Source organism: Hesperophylax consimilis, chromosome 24 (genome assembly GCF_061612785.1).
Source record: "Hesperophylax consimilis isolate HC1 chromosome 24, BYU_Hcon_1.0, whole genome shotgun sequence".
NCBI lineage: Eukaryota > Metazoa > Arthropoda > Insecta > Trichoptera > Limnephilidae > Hesperophylax > Hesperophylax consimilis.
In genome coordinates this window covers 14896780-14910404 of record NC_142859.1, presented here as the reverse complement: position 1 = coordinate 14910404, position 13625 = coordinate 14896780, and the positions used below count along the sequence as shown (strand labels likewise).

At 31.2% G+C, this 13625-nt stretch overlaps 2 protein-coding genes across 2 annotated transcripts in view; both read left to right on the top strand.

Moving 5' to 3' along the window:
- LOC149411963 (uncharacterized) overlaps window positions 1-13625 on the top strand; it is a 591119-nt gene that overhangs the window by 251504 nt on the left and 325990 nt on the right. The window lies entirely within an intron of this gene.
- Wnt2 (Wnt oncogene analog 2) overlaps window positions 12181-13625 on the top strand; it is a 280802-nt gene continuing 279357 nt past the window's right edge. The window contains exon 1 of the mRNA XM_089646328.1: window positions 12181-13008. The gene's annotated coding sequence lies outside the window, so the exon portion shown is untranslated. The remainder of the gene's footprint in view (window positions 13009-13625) is intronic.

The following is a 13625-nucleotide window of genomic DNA, read 5'->3' as shown; positions in this document are numbered from 1 at the left end:
TGTAGAGATTTTAGACTTCCTAAAACAAATTTGTCAGGAACCCAAAATAATCTATATTTTAAAGGATTAAAGATTTTTAATGAACTACCGACAGATGTTAAAGAAGCTAAAATCCTTGCTGCTTTTCGTGGGTTATGCCCAAATACTTTAAAGAATAAATTTAGATGTATTGTTAAGTGTCCTTAATGTAATATAAATAAGTTTAAAAGGTTTAGACTAGATATAAAAATGTAATTTTATAACTAAATAAAAAACATGCAAAAAAAATAATTAAGTCAATTCTTATTTTTTTCACGTATACATTATTGCAATGCAATATATGCAAGTCTCTCCATTTTTCAAATAGACGAATTGCATTTAGTTTTCAACGCTGCGGAAAAACTTATCACTGGCGTATCTAAATATTCCCACATTTCAGAGCATCTCAAAAAATGTTCACTGTCTCAAATGTCCGGAAAGAATCCAATTCATGTTCTGCTGGATGGTATTTAAGTCACTTATTGGAATGGCTTCGGCTTACTTATCGGAATGTGTATTCCGGAACATTCCAATTCACGATAGTTCACCCTTAGGCCAGCAGCGTAATCAGCTATCGGAAGGTTGAAGGAATCAAAGCGCACACCAAATACTGAGTTCTGTGAGCGTGCTTTCGGAGTGTCAGGAACTAAAGCCTGGAATGGACTGCCACATCATTTAAAAATTTTCACAGACTCGACAGCTAAACGTAAAACTCACCTTTTCAGACAGTCATATTGATAAAGTCAGAAACCTTTCACCTTATCAGTACGCGACATTGTAAATAACTAAATGTGTAAAACATGTAAACAACTAAGAATATGTAAAACATGTAAACGTCTAAGATTTTGTAAGCTTATTATAGTCATTTCATAAAAAATCTCCTGTTGTAAAGCGTCCTAAAGTCTCCAGTCTTTTAAATGCAAATTTTGCCACAAATTTTCTAATAAATAATATTAATAGTAAAGAATGGTCAAGTGGCAAATGTAAAATTATGTACTGTCCCCTATCTTTAATATAGTGTCCTCCGAGTGCGAAGTCGTTCTTCTGTGAGCAAAGTCTTCTGTGAGCATCATCTTTCTAATAAAAGTATATTTATCTAAAATAACCTGCCAGGTAAGTATGTTTTCTGTATCTGTTTGCAAATAATAAAATTATATAGATCCTAGGAACTCATAATAATTTGTACAGCGCCCTTGTGGTGATTTCTCACAATAACTTCGCCATAAAAAGTATCCAATAATTAATTTTTGAAGACAATATGAGCGATTCTTAAACAAAAATTTGAAACAGAAAAATCAGAAAAAGATACGCCTGCAAGTTACATCTCTTCGGCAAGGAAATGGTCCTGGCTTCAAGTCTTAGATGCGACCGTATCTTTTTCTGATTTTTCTGTTTCAAATTTTTGTTTAAGAATCGCTCATATTGTCTTCAACAATTAAATATTACCACGTGAGGTGTTACTCATTAAGTTATTCCAAAAATAATAATAATTTATGTTGTAAATGTAAATATGGGTGAACGTTTTTAAGTTTTATTTATTTATGTGTACACTACTAATGGACCAAGTCCAATTACCACATTACATATTACACGAAGTTAATATAAGGAGAAAAGTTAAAACAAAAGATGCTATGACAAAAATAGTGCACAATAAAGATAATGTCAAGTCAAGTACGACTATTTGCCGATAATATATATAATTGGAGATAACTACGAAGAACTAATACATTTTTTAAATAATGAACTAGATAATGAATCAATACGGTTAAAAATAAATAAGCTTGAATTAAATACAAAAAAAAAACAAAATGTATAATAATTGGATATAAGAGACATCCAGCGAAAGCAAAATTAAAATTAAAGGTGAAATTATTGAAAATGTTACTGATATAAAATACTAAGGAATTCTAATAGATTCCAAACTCAACTTTAACAAACATGCTGAATACACCCAAAACAAAATTGGAAAAAAATATCTTTTTGGGAAGAATTCGCCAAAAACTTTCCGGAAAAACCATTTATAACTCCATTATTGCTCCACATTTTAACTACTGCTCAACTATCTTTTCCTGTGTAACGACCAACAACAAAATAAATTTCAAATTCTCCAAAATAGGGCAATGAGAACAATACTTAGACGAAATAGATATTCAAAAGTAAATAAAATTTTAAAGAAACTAAATTGGCTAACGGTGAAACAGATGCTGACCTTGAACACGATGATATTTGTACATAAAATAGTAAACAACTTGTTACCCAAATATTTCTTAAATAAAATTGTATACAACAAGGATATACACAAACATAAAACAAGGACGTGCAATGAAAAGACGAATACTCAGAATATTTATATATATACTATATACAGGGATGAAATACTATAATGCTCTCTCTCTCTATTTATGAAACTTAGTTTTAAACCAAAAGTAATTAAGTCTAAGTAATCAATGCAACAATTAAGTTGTTAAGCGCCCTTCAGGTGATTTTCTCACGAAAACGGCTCTATATAAATAATCCAATCATTATTAATGCGTTGCCGGAAAACTTAAAGTCTGCACCAATTGGAAGGTTCATGATGTTGTCTGGGGGCCACGTGAAGCAAGAGAAACTATAGCATATGTGCATGTAACAATTAATTAATAATGTGTATTCTTAAATGTACAAATTACTAAAATAAAATTAATAAATAAAAATTAAAAAATGTCAAGAAAGGAACAAAGTTATGAAGGAGTTCACGACTTCACCCATATCAATACAAAATATTACTTGCGTAATGACTGACAAAAATCGTTAAGGCTTACCCCAAAATATTTTTGGTCCTGACTTGAGTTGACAAGTCTTGCCATTCTGGACATTGGTTAATGGTATCTATAATTTGTGGAGTGTTGATTGAGGAAAAGCAAATCATTATTTCTGAGTCTACGGGAAGGGATATTGAAAGGGATGAGTTGCAACAAAGTAGGTGAGTCAATCATACTGTTAATAATTTTGAAAATGAAAACGAGATCAAAGTCCTTCCTACCTTTTTCTAAAGAAGAAAGATTTAATTTAACTTAAAGTTCATCGAGTAATCGCCTCTTTCCAGCCCCAACCTCCAAACAATTCCCCTTAAGAAGCGAAGCTGTACGGATTCAATATGATTAATGTGAACATAATAGAATGGAGACCAAACAACGCAGGCATATTTTAGATTGGGGCGAACCAACAAACGGAGAGGAACCAAGGAACCAAGAGTTTTTGGGGTGATAATATTATCGAAGTTAGCTATTGATGAAACCATTTAGCTTAAGAGATTTATTAACCACGTTGTTATTGTGTTAATGAAAAGACAGCTTGTAATCTAAAGTGACACTAAGGTCCAGACTAAACAGTATATAAGCAAAGATAATTTATTGTAGAAAGCAATCACAGTTTACTATCTAAAATAATTGGTTTCTTCGCTCTGAAAAATGACATAATTTTGCATTTGTTAACATTTCTTTGCAAGCTGTTTCTTTTACACCAATCATTAAATGATTTAATATCTAGTTGAAAAGGATTTTATTATGGTCTGCGAAAAGCTATAAACGCGTGTTAGTAAAAAATACCTTTTATATCACTAATAAATAAGTTTAAAAAAAGCGGAGCTAGATGAGCTCCTTGGAGCACGCCAATTTTAATAAATCATCATTTTAAACCTAATAATTTGTTTATAATATTTAAAAAGTTTGCAGTCATAATGTTTTTGAAAGACAAAACACCTAACACGAGTATAAATAACTATATATGGCGGAACGTGTTCAAAGCAAATTGGGATACGTTGACATAGTACCTAATAGGCAAGTAAGTCTTTTAAGAGGAAGACATGGTACATGGCATATAAATAATATATTTGAGTCATGCCATGTCATGATTCCGAATATCAGAAGGGTACGCATGGGACGATGTATAATTGCGAATGAAGCAAGGAGTGTATGTCAAGACAGAGTTGTTCAGCGGTCCATCCTGTCTGCATATTCCTGTGGGAAAGCGGCGTGATGGCTAATTAGTTATGTTCATATAAAATCATTTTTACCCTCTCAATATTGAAGAATAGTAAAATCAACTGAATTAAAAAATACATATAATTGGTTATTGTTTATTTTTTATTGTTTATTCTTTTATGTTTATTGTTTATGTTTATTGTATATTGTGTTGTGTTTATTGTTTACTGTATATTTTTTATTGTTTATCGTTTATTGTTTATTATTTCTTTACATTGTATCTTTTGTATGTTAGAATGCTTAACCTAACTATGACAAGCCTGTGTACAATTGGTTACCATGTCTAACGTTAATTACACTTACATAGGTGGTCTTAAAATTTATATAAAAAACATACACCATTGTTGATTCCAGTTAATTTGCAATCAAAAACGTAACAAATTTGTATGCTTTATCGTTCTGAACACGGATACCAGAGGAACGCCCAAGAGCGCTTTACTTTGTTGTTAAATATTAAAAACATGATCGTGTTATTAATATTTTTATAAACGCCCGAAGCGCCTATCTAAATGTGGCATCAGTATGAACACGCAAGAGTTAAAACGTATGGACGTATCAAGAAAAAAACGTTGCCAAGTCATTAATATAAAGTAGCATTGTTTTGCCAATATGATATATGTACTAATTTAAACAAATAATTTTTAACATTTCGTTATTGACGAAAAACGATATATTTATATTGATTGACAATCCTATATATGCATTTGGTGGCGTTGCCACTGCAGTAGTTACATATTGTGAATACAATTTTGTTATTGTATTATTTTTAACCGCCTGAAAATGTAGAGTTGAGTTGTTTCACAGAACTTGAACAGTTTAAACCCTCCTTACTTTCCCCAGTATCAAAATATACCCCAATTGGAGATGTAATAATCTCACTGGCTCAACAGGGCCGTGAACATTAAAAAAATATTCTAATAACTTAGCATTTTGAAATGTTCCAAGAAACCAGGATAAATATCTAATAGGTATATATTATTATTCTCAAAAGTGATTCGCCTGTTTTTTCATTTCTTACCAGCGTTGTTTTGCACTTTTATGATTAGATGAACACAATTTTTTATATGTAGGATAAAATCAGGCACTTTTTTATTAATTATAAAAACACATAAACGCTATCTGACTAGATGTGAGGCAATCGCACATTATCAGGGTTCCACACAATAGCAAACTTAATTTTATATATATATTTATTTACAGTGGATGGCAATAAATTAGGCATTCCCTAGAATATTTTTGCTGGGCTAAATGAGTATTTATTTATTCTTTTATTGTTGATACATTATCAGAATTAAAATATATAAAACATAAAGTTCTTAAAAAATTAGTGTTTTGTTTGAAGATAATCTCTATACAGATTCCGAGTTGAATAAATATTATATGAATTCTTAATTGCGAAAAAAACCCAAAATGTACTCCGAAAATGATTGAAAATATATTTGATTCTGTTTTTTAAGACGAAAAAATACCCTAAAATACAGTCGGATCTTAACGACGAAAGTGAAGAAGCCGTGTACAAAAATATGCGACGCACACCCCAGGTGTATTGGATAGACCTACCGTCGAATTTGGCTTAGCAAAAATATGGTCCAATTTGCCCTAGCAGGCCTAGAAAATTAATCTTTCCGCATGGATTATTTGATTTATTTCTGAAAATCAAAACTAATTCATCGCCCGGAAAAAATAAATCTGGCGCTTACTACTAATTTTGTAGTTTAAAAACAAACTTTTCAAACCGTCTACAGATGGCGGCAGTATTGTATACAAATTAGGTTAGTAGCAGTTAAAGAACATGCGGAGATGTGAAGATACTTTTGTTCTATTTTAAACAAGTCGGGTTTTATTAAATATTTTCACAAATCTCGCTTACGCCTATTCATTGATTTTTTTGCAAATATAATACTCACAAAAAATAATTTAAAAAATTGAAATCTTGGCAAGGCCCTGTTTGACTTTTTTGGTAATTCGTTCTTACTTCTTATAACTATGCCGTGAATCAACTTTTGGTCTGAACACCTCAAATACGCTCTAACCTTATACGAATTTGTGAATCGTGTAATTATATCAAAACAAGTAGGTTCGAAACATGCTATTTAGATTTCAAATAACTTTATTATATGGCATAAACCCCACTGACAGTAGGTAATTTTTCTATGGGTATAATAAAAATAAATTAGTAGGTAAATGCTAGTAGTTCTGTGAAGTAAAGTAGACTTTGCGAAATGTTGATTAATCCGTCAGCTCGCAACAGTCGCAACGCCCATGCGCTCTGGCGGAGCAAAAAGGTATTATCAAACACGGCTACCATCTTGACAGGATTGATTGGATACGGAACACAATTTATCGACAGACGAAATGCAAAGTTGTCGAGTCAAAACAGGACTTCGCTATGCTCACTCAATTATTCTTACGACGAAGCCGACAACATCGATAAAGCAGAAAATCATTTCTTTGCATAATTTCTGTTCATAATTTTATAATTTTTCTGTTTCTGTTATGAACTTTTGAAATGTTAATTTTATTGGTGAGAAGTTTTACACATGTTTGGTGACCAGATCTGAACAGCCATCTCCTTCCTCTCCCCACTAAATTCAGCGACATACAAACCCAAGTTTGGATGCTACAGTCTCACTTACTCCAGACGGCCAGGAGCAGTTGGGACTCTTGTGCGGTATTCGCATTAAACAACATCTATTTTTGTCAGGATAGTCATAGCTTTCCAGCCATTATGAATTGAACGCCACTGGTTAAGAGTGCTCCGATGATAATCAACCTCCGATGGGAGAGGCCACAAGCTCGCTGACCACAGATAATACGAAATATTTTTAAATAAAACCTTTTAGTTTTTACCTTAATTACTATAAAAGGAAAAATTTTGGGAAATATTTTTTATTTTTATTACATAAAATGCAAATTCGCTTTCGTTGTCTGGGATGACAGCCAGAAGAATTTCTGTTGATGATATTTTCTTATGTTGGTATTCCTGATATCACATAAGTGGCTAGAATTTTTACCATTTACTTTATGCAAATACTAGGTAGGTAATATTTTATAAATAAATAAATATTTAAAAAAAATTTCGGTATATACATATTGGTTAGGTTAGGTTAACATAGTTTGGTTTGGGTTGAGTTATTATAGCTTAGGTTAGGTTATGTGAGGTTGGGTTATTATTGGTTAGATTAGGTTAGTTTAGGTTATTATTGGTTGGGTCAGAATAGGTTATTGTAGGTTAAGTTAGGTTGGGCTAGGTTGGGTTAGGTTAGGTTAGGTTAGGTTAGGTTAGGTTAGGTTAAGTTAGGTTAGGTTAGGTTAGGTTAGGTTAGGTTAGTTTATTATAAGTTAGGTTAGGTTGGGTTATTATAAGTTAGGTTAGGTTACGTGAGGTGAGGTTAGATTAGGTTATATAAAATTATAATCATTATAATAATACCTAAATAAATAATTTATGCTTCTGAAGTAGGCACTATTTTGCCTGAATTTTAAATTACATATATTTATATAAATATATTTTTTAATTTACGTCATTCTATTATCTCTAGCTGTTCGTTATTTTGTTTACAAATTAATCGTCCAAAATATCTTATCGTCGGGAAATGCGAAAAATATTATGTCGTGTTTCTTTTGATTTATTTGGTATTATTAGAAAGAAGGAGGTTTTATTAGAATGTTTGAGGAGTCACAACGTAATCTGGCAGGAGAAAATGCAAAAAATTTTGTAGTTTAGTTATTTATAATTAATTAATAATTAATGTGTTAACTTGGGGATGATGATTCGCACTATTTTACAGATTTTTAGAATAATTATAAAACTGTTTGTATATTAAACAGAGATGTTTTATCTCTCCTACCTACAAAATATCTCTCACACCTGTTAAAAGCAATATCAATAAATCAACAAATAAATCACTTCGCTAAATATTATCACGCATTTTCTGACGAATTTATAATGCGATTTTTAAATGCACTAAGAATAAATGGACTTTTCTGAGACCGTTCGACTAATTTACGGTCAACTCCATACCGATTTAATGTTTATCACCGACTGTTATCTCTTGGCCGGAAGGGAGAGGTATTGCAATATGAGTATAGGTTAGCTTTATTTATATTTGTATACCCTTAAGTTAACTGTGTTATTCGGACCCGTATAAATTATATTGGGACAACAACCACTCTGATTTTTATCTTTATTATTTGCAAACACTCATGTCACACGAGCACTTGGTGTCATCTACTATACACTTTTTTTAAATGATTTAATTAATACCATTCCTCAAAATGTTTATAATGAAACATATAAAACAACTTAACGCGGTTAAAAACTAAAGAATCCATCTAGATTTCACCGTTTATCCCATATATTTATGTTTTATAAATTTAAAAACTAAAGAATCCATCTAGATTTCACCATCTATCCCATATATTTATGTTTTATAAATTTAAAAACTAAAGAATCCATCTAGATTTCACCGTTTATCCCATATATTTATGTTTTATAAATTTAAAAACTAAAGAATCCATCTAGATTTCACCGTTTATCCCATATATTTATGTTCTATAAAATTGGCAGATTATGACTAGCGATCGCTTAAAAGTTTTTGCGAACTTGGCATAGTATGCCAAAAATGGCTCGAGTGGATGTGACAGAATATTTAGAGTGGGATCGTAGCACCCCCAATATTATAATTTTTATTTGGTGAAATTGCCCGGAGCCAGAGAATCTATGGGATCCCCAATATTAAAGAAACGTTATGAAGATTTAAAAAAAAATACGTTAACTCCACACAGGAGGCCCTGACGAAAATAATTTCCCTCAGGGTCTATGTCATGTTTTGGCTTTGGGGTCTATGTCATGCTGTGTGCAGGGACTTTTTAAGGTGAGTAAGGAATGGTGTTGAGGAAACCCGTGGTGTACGAGGGAGGAAACACATAGGCCAGCAAATCGTTCCACAACTCAAGAACCAGTCGTAGAAGCGACCCGGTCTCATGTGACAAATAGCAACCGTGTACCATGTTGGGCGCGCGTTTGGCGTGTTTCCCGACTATGCATCGGTGTCGACCAATAACGCTAGATCATCGGAGCATCTACCATTTTAATACCGGTAGAATAAGGACATAATACTTACCTGACGCCTTTGGTCTAAAGACTACAATCCGGTTGTTAAGAGAGGTGATTCTATCAAAGGGTTTTTATCAGGTATTTTGGGGTTCCAGACCAGGGGTGACAGCCAAATTCAACAGTGGGCGCACTAAATGATGCGGATGAAGGGATTTAGGTAAGAAAAGTGGAAGGTTATGAATATCTGGCTATTTAGATTGCAGATATACGTATTATAGAAATGACGAAGCAAGCATAAAATAATTGGTGAAAATGGAAATTGAAGAAGAAAAAAACTGTGCTATTTTCATTACATCATTGTTCGAGAGCTTTGCTGCTTCGTTCAAAATATATTAAGCAGCCAACAACGTGAGGTCTAATCTCATTTTTTTAATTTTTTTTATTGGTTTTCAAGCTACAATCCCGTTAAACTGCAATAAAGCAGTTTGTCAACAGGATGTAAATGATCAATTACATACATACACACATAATATTATTACTATAACTATACAATTAACACACCTAAATTAATATAAACTATCTCTATTTAGTATCTTAATTTATACCATTGTTTCAGCATATATCTCAATCTATTTGTAGAATTGCAATTTTTTATATTAATGGGTAATATGTTAAGCATTTTTGGCACGTTAAATTCTATGGTTCGCCGTCCGTATTTATAATTATATTTTGGAACAAGCATTCCTTCATTCTTTATAATCCTTGTATTATATTCATGTTCCACTTTCCTTTTATAATCAGACTCAGATAAATGACATAATAAGTAATTCAGAGCACCACAGCTTATTACGGTAATGAAGAGAAAGCAAAAAATAGTTGGCTGAATCTAGGAATTAAAAAACAGTTTTGCAACTTTCATTGCATCAGAGCTCACTGTTCGCGAGTTTTGCTGCTTCTTACAAAATATATTACAGCTTTTCATGGATGCACACATATGCAATATATATTGTCAATTATAGTAACGTGTCAAGTCAATACTTTATTAACATTAATATTTTATTCATTTTGAACTATATTATTCTATTGATACCTTTGGAATGATTGTACTAATTCATCATTGCCGATTATCATAAAATTCTAAGAAAAAATCTTTTTAATTAAAAAAAATAGAGAAAATAAAGAATATCCTGATAAAATAAAAATAAAAATACATATTTTAGCAATAATAATAATTTAAAAATCTATGACGAGATGATTCATAGAATTTGCTTATCTTTGGCTACTAAAAAGTCATTAAATGAATAATATTCGATAAATTTGTAACTGGCGGATTATAGCAATTTAATCACTTCTCTATATTATGAAAATGTTGAGAATGCCATTTAATATTTCTTTGCTAATTGTTTTTTCCACCTGTCATAGTGACTTTGAGACAGATATCGTCAATCTTTAATAATTTTAAATACGCGAATTTCTTTTTTGTAATAACACCCTATAAAATTGAAAAATTATAAACGTTCTCACTAAATCAATATCAATATCTAAAATATCTACCACAAATGTTGTATAAATATTCGCTAGGTTTGGTTACTTACCAGAGGTGTCCAGACTCATGAGGTGGGGTTTGTCCAAGTTTTGGCTGCTGCGTCCAGCTGTATGGCGGGCTGGATAGAAACCAGTTGTCAGGACACAGTTGGCGATAGATTCATACGCCCGTAACTCCTGAATACTCTGACCTAAAGTTTCCTACCTAACCCCCATAGCCCTTTGCTTCGCAGAACTTGATTTCCTTTTTAAAAAAAGTTGACAGGCTCTTATGGAAATCATTTTCCTCTGAACCTCCTGTGTAGCGTTAATTGAAAGATTTCTTAGTAGCCTAGTGATCAAGAGCGTCGGGTTCCTTTCCAGACGTCGCGGATTCATACATCTGCTATCTAAGTTATCCATTATCCCACTATAAATATTTTCCACCAACAATGATAGTAGTAAGAGAATAATAATATATTAGATATTTTCAAGTTACAGGAGGTTAATATCTGAAATAGTCATCCGAAATAGATAATTTATTTTAAGTTTTGAATCCGCGACCTCTAGATTTGGAGCCAATGAGCTTACCGCTATGCCACGAAAGCCATCAAGTAGCAACATTATTAACAACTTAGTAATTGTTTAATTAAATTTATTTTCAGTAAAGAGTCATCAATCACGTATTGAATATTCTAAAAATACTTTAAAGTATTTTGTATCTCCGATAGTTTCCAAATGGTATTACCTAATAATCTATGGATGAAAGAAACGTAGAGATATACAAATGTCATATTGTACGTAGATTGTACCCATAACAAATATCCTTGTCATATGTGATTTAACATTTAAAAAACTTAAACATTCATTTTTATGATGATTAACAGGTTCACCACCTTTATACAATTGGTTCAGCGTTTACGTTCTGCTGACGGTTGAGTTCACCTGCTCGCCAGACTTACCTGCTGAGATCAGATCTGTAGGAGGCTGTGCAGTGTCGATCCGACGGTCGGACGAAATACAACTTCCATTAAAAACCATACAACTGTTTGAGTTTACCGACGGGATAGTACTACGAAACCACCTTTCCCGGTCGCGCGAATTCAAAATATCCAAAAAGATATTAAAAAATAGGACATGAAAGCAAGATAAAATAATTTATCTATCACATAAATCCGTTTTGTAATATGTGTTCAAAAATATATTCAGTGGAAAGTGTAAACCGCATTCGAAATATTCGGAAAAAGAACAAGAGACAATAATTCACTTATTACATGAAGTTCTTTTTAAATTTATGTTCCAAAATATATCTATTGTACAGTTTAAGCCGTGTTCAAAATATTCAAAAAAGAACAAGTAACAGGAGACAATAATTATAAGTTTATCATATTTAATACCTTTTAAATTGTGAGCTCTAAAATACATCAAAATATGAATATTCTAAAATAAACAAATAAAATAAATAGAATTACTCTAAAATATAGTGTACAGTGTACCCCTATTCTAAATATAGAAAAAGAAAACGTAATACAAACATTAATTTAATTATCAGATAAATTTGTCTTTGAATTTATCTTCTGAAACATAATAAATATCCAGTGTACAGTGTAAACATAACATCTAGTGAACTACAACAAGCCGTAATCAGAATATTTAAAAAAAGAACAAACAAAACAAGATACAATATATTATAATTAAATTTACCCTTTACATTATATTTGAATTTACGGTAGATTGTTTGTACAGTGTAAATAGCACGCGCAAATTTAAAATAAAATCGAATAAATTTTGAAAAGAGAACGCCAAAAACAAGAGATAATAATATACCTATCACATAAAGTTGGTTTATTGTTCTAAAACTATTTATCTAAAATAATATAAAGTTTACCCACAGTGGAATTTGTTGTTGATGAAATTAAGGCATTCTTAACAATTTAAGTTATATTGCACTGTACACATAATAATACAAATTTCCTCGATTATAGCCAACTTTCTATGGAAGAGAAGATTAAAAAAAATCTGTAATTCATAGTATAATAATGCTTTATTATTTGCAATAACGATGACATTATTTATTGGTCTGCATCTTTAATTTTTAATAATAATAACAGTATTTTTTATAAATTTTCGTAAATGTTTCATGTTTGACTAAAGATGCCACTGCGGTTTGTAAATGAAACCAGTTTTAAAACCTGCAGCAATAAACAAATTACTAAATGAATAGCTTTGGTTGTTATGTGAATAATTTTTGTGTTATTTGGTATAAAAATAGTTTTAACAATAACGACGTGATTAATATTAATTTGTTAAACTGTTTATTTATTAATTTGGCAAGTGAGTGAATACACATTTTATCACTGGAGTACACCTGGAAACGTTAAATAGGTACATAATATTTAAATTTATTTAAACAAGTAATTGAGTTTTTAAATGTTGTTGTTGCTTGTTTTGAGGATGTCAATAATATTTAGGAAAGTAACAAACATTAAATAATGTCATATTTTGTACGCTTTTTGGGAAGAAAAGTTAAATATGTGTACTAATAATTACCAGTCAGTGGCTGAATTGAAATCGCGTTTGATTTCCACCCAGGCGTAGTGAGTTCAATTCCTCGGCTGGCGAACTCCTCCATCACCACACAAGCAACATTTTCCGCTTAATTTTGTGGTTGTAGGAGATTTCCAAATATTTGCAGGTAATTCAATTTAAGTTATTCGGTTTAAAAATTTAATAAAAAATAATAAAACAATAATACTACATTCAATTTTTTTCTGATCTCCCGATTGACGACTTGCAGAATAGATAATATTTAAAAAAATACTGGTTTATTAAATTAACCATTGGTCAAAGTTTGGAAATCAAAATTTTTGAATCAACGGAAATACTGAATACCCCTACCATACTTCCATAAGAAACATTTCTGCACAGTTTGGCATTTTCTTCTTTAATAGCTGTACAATTGAAAATGTTCTTATTTTGAAAAATATAAAACAATTTGCGCC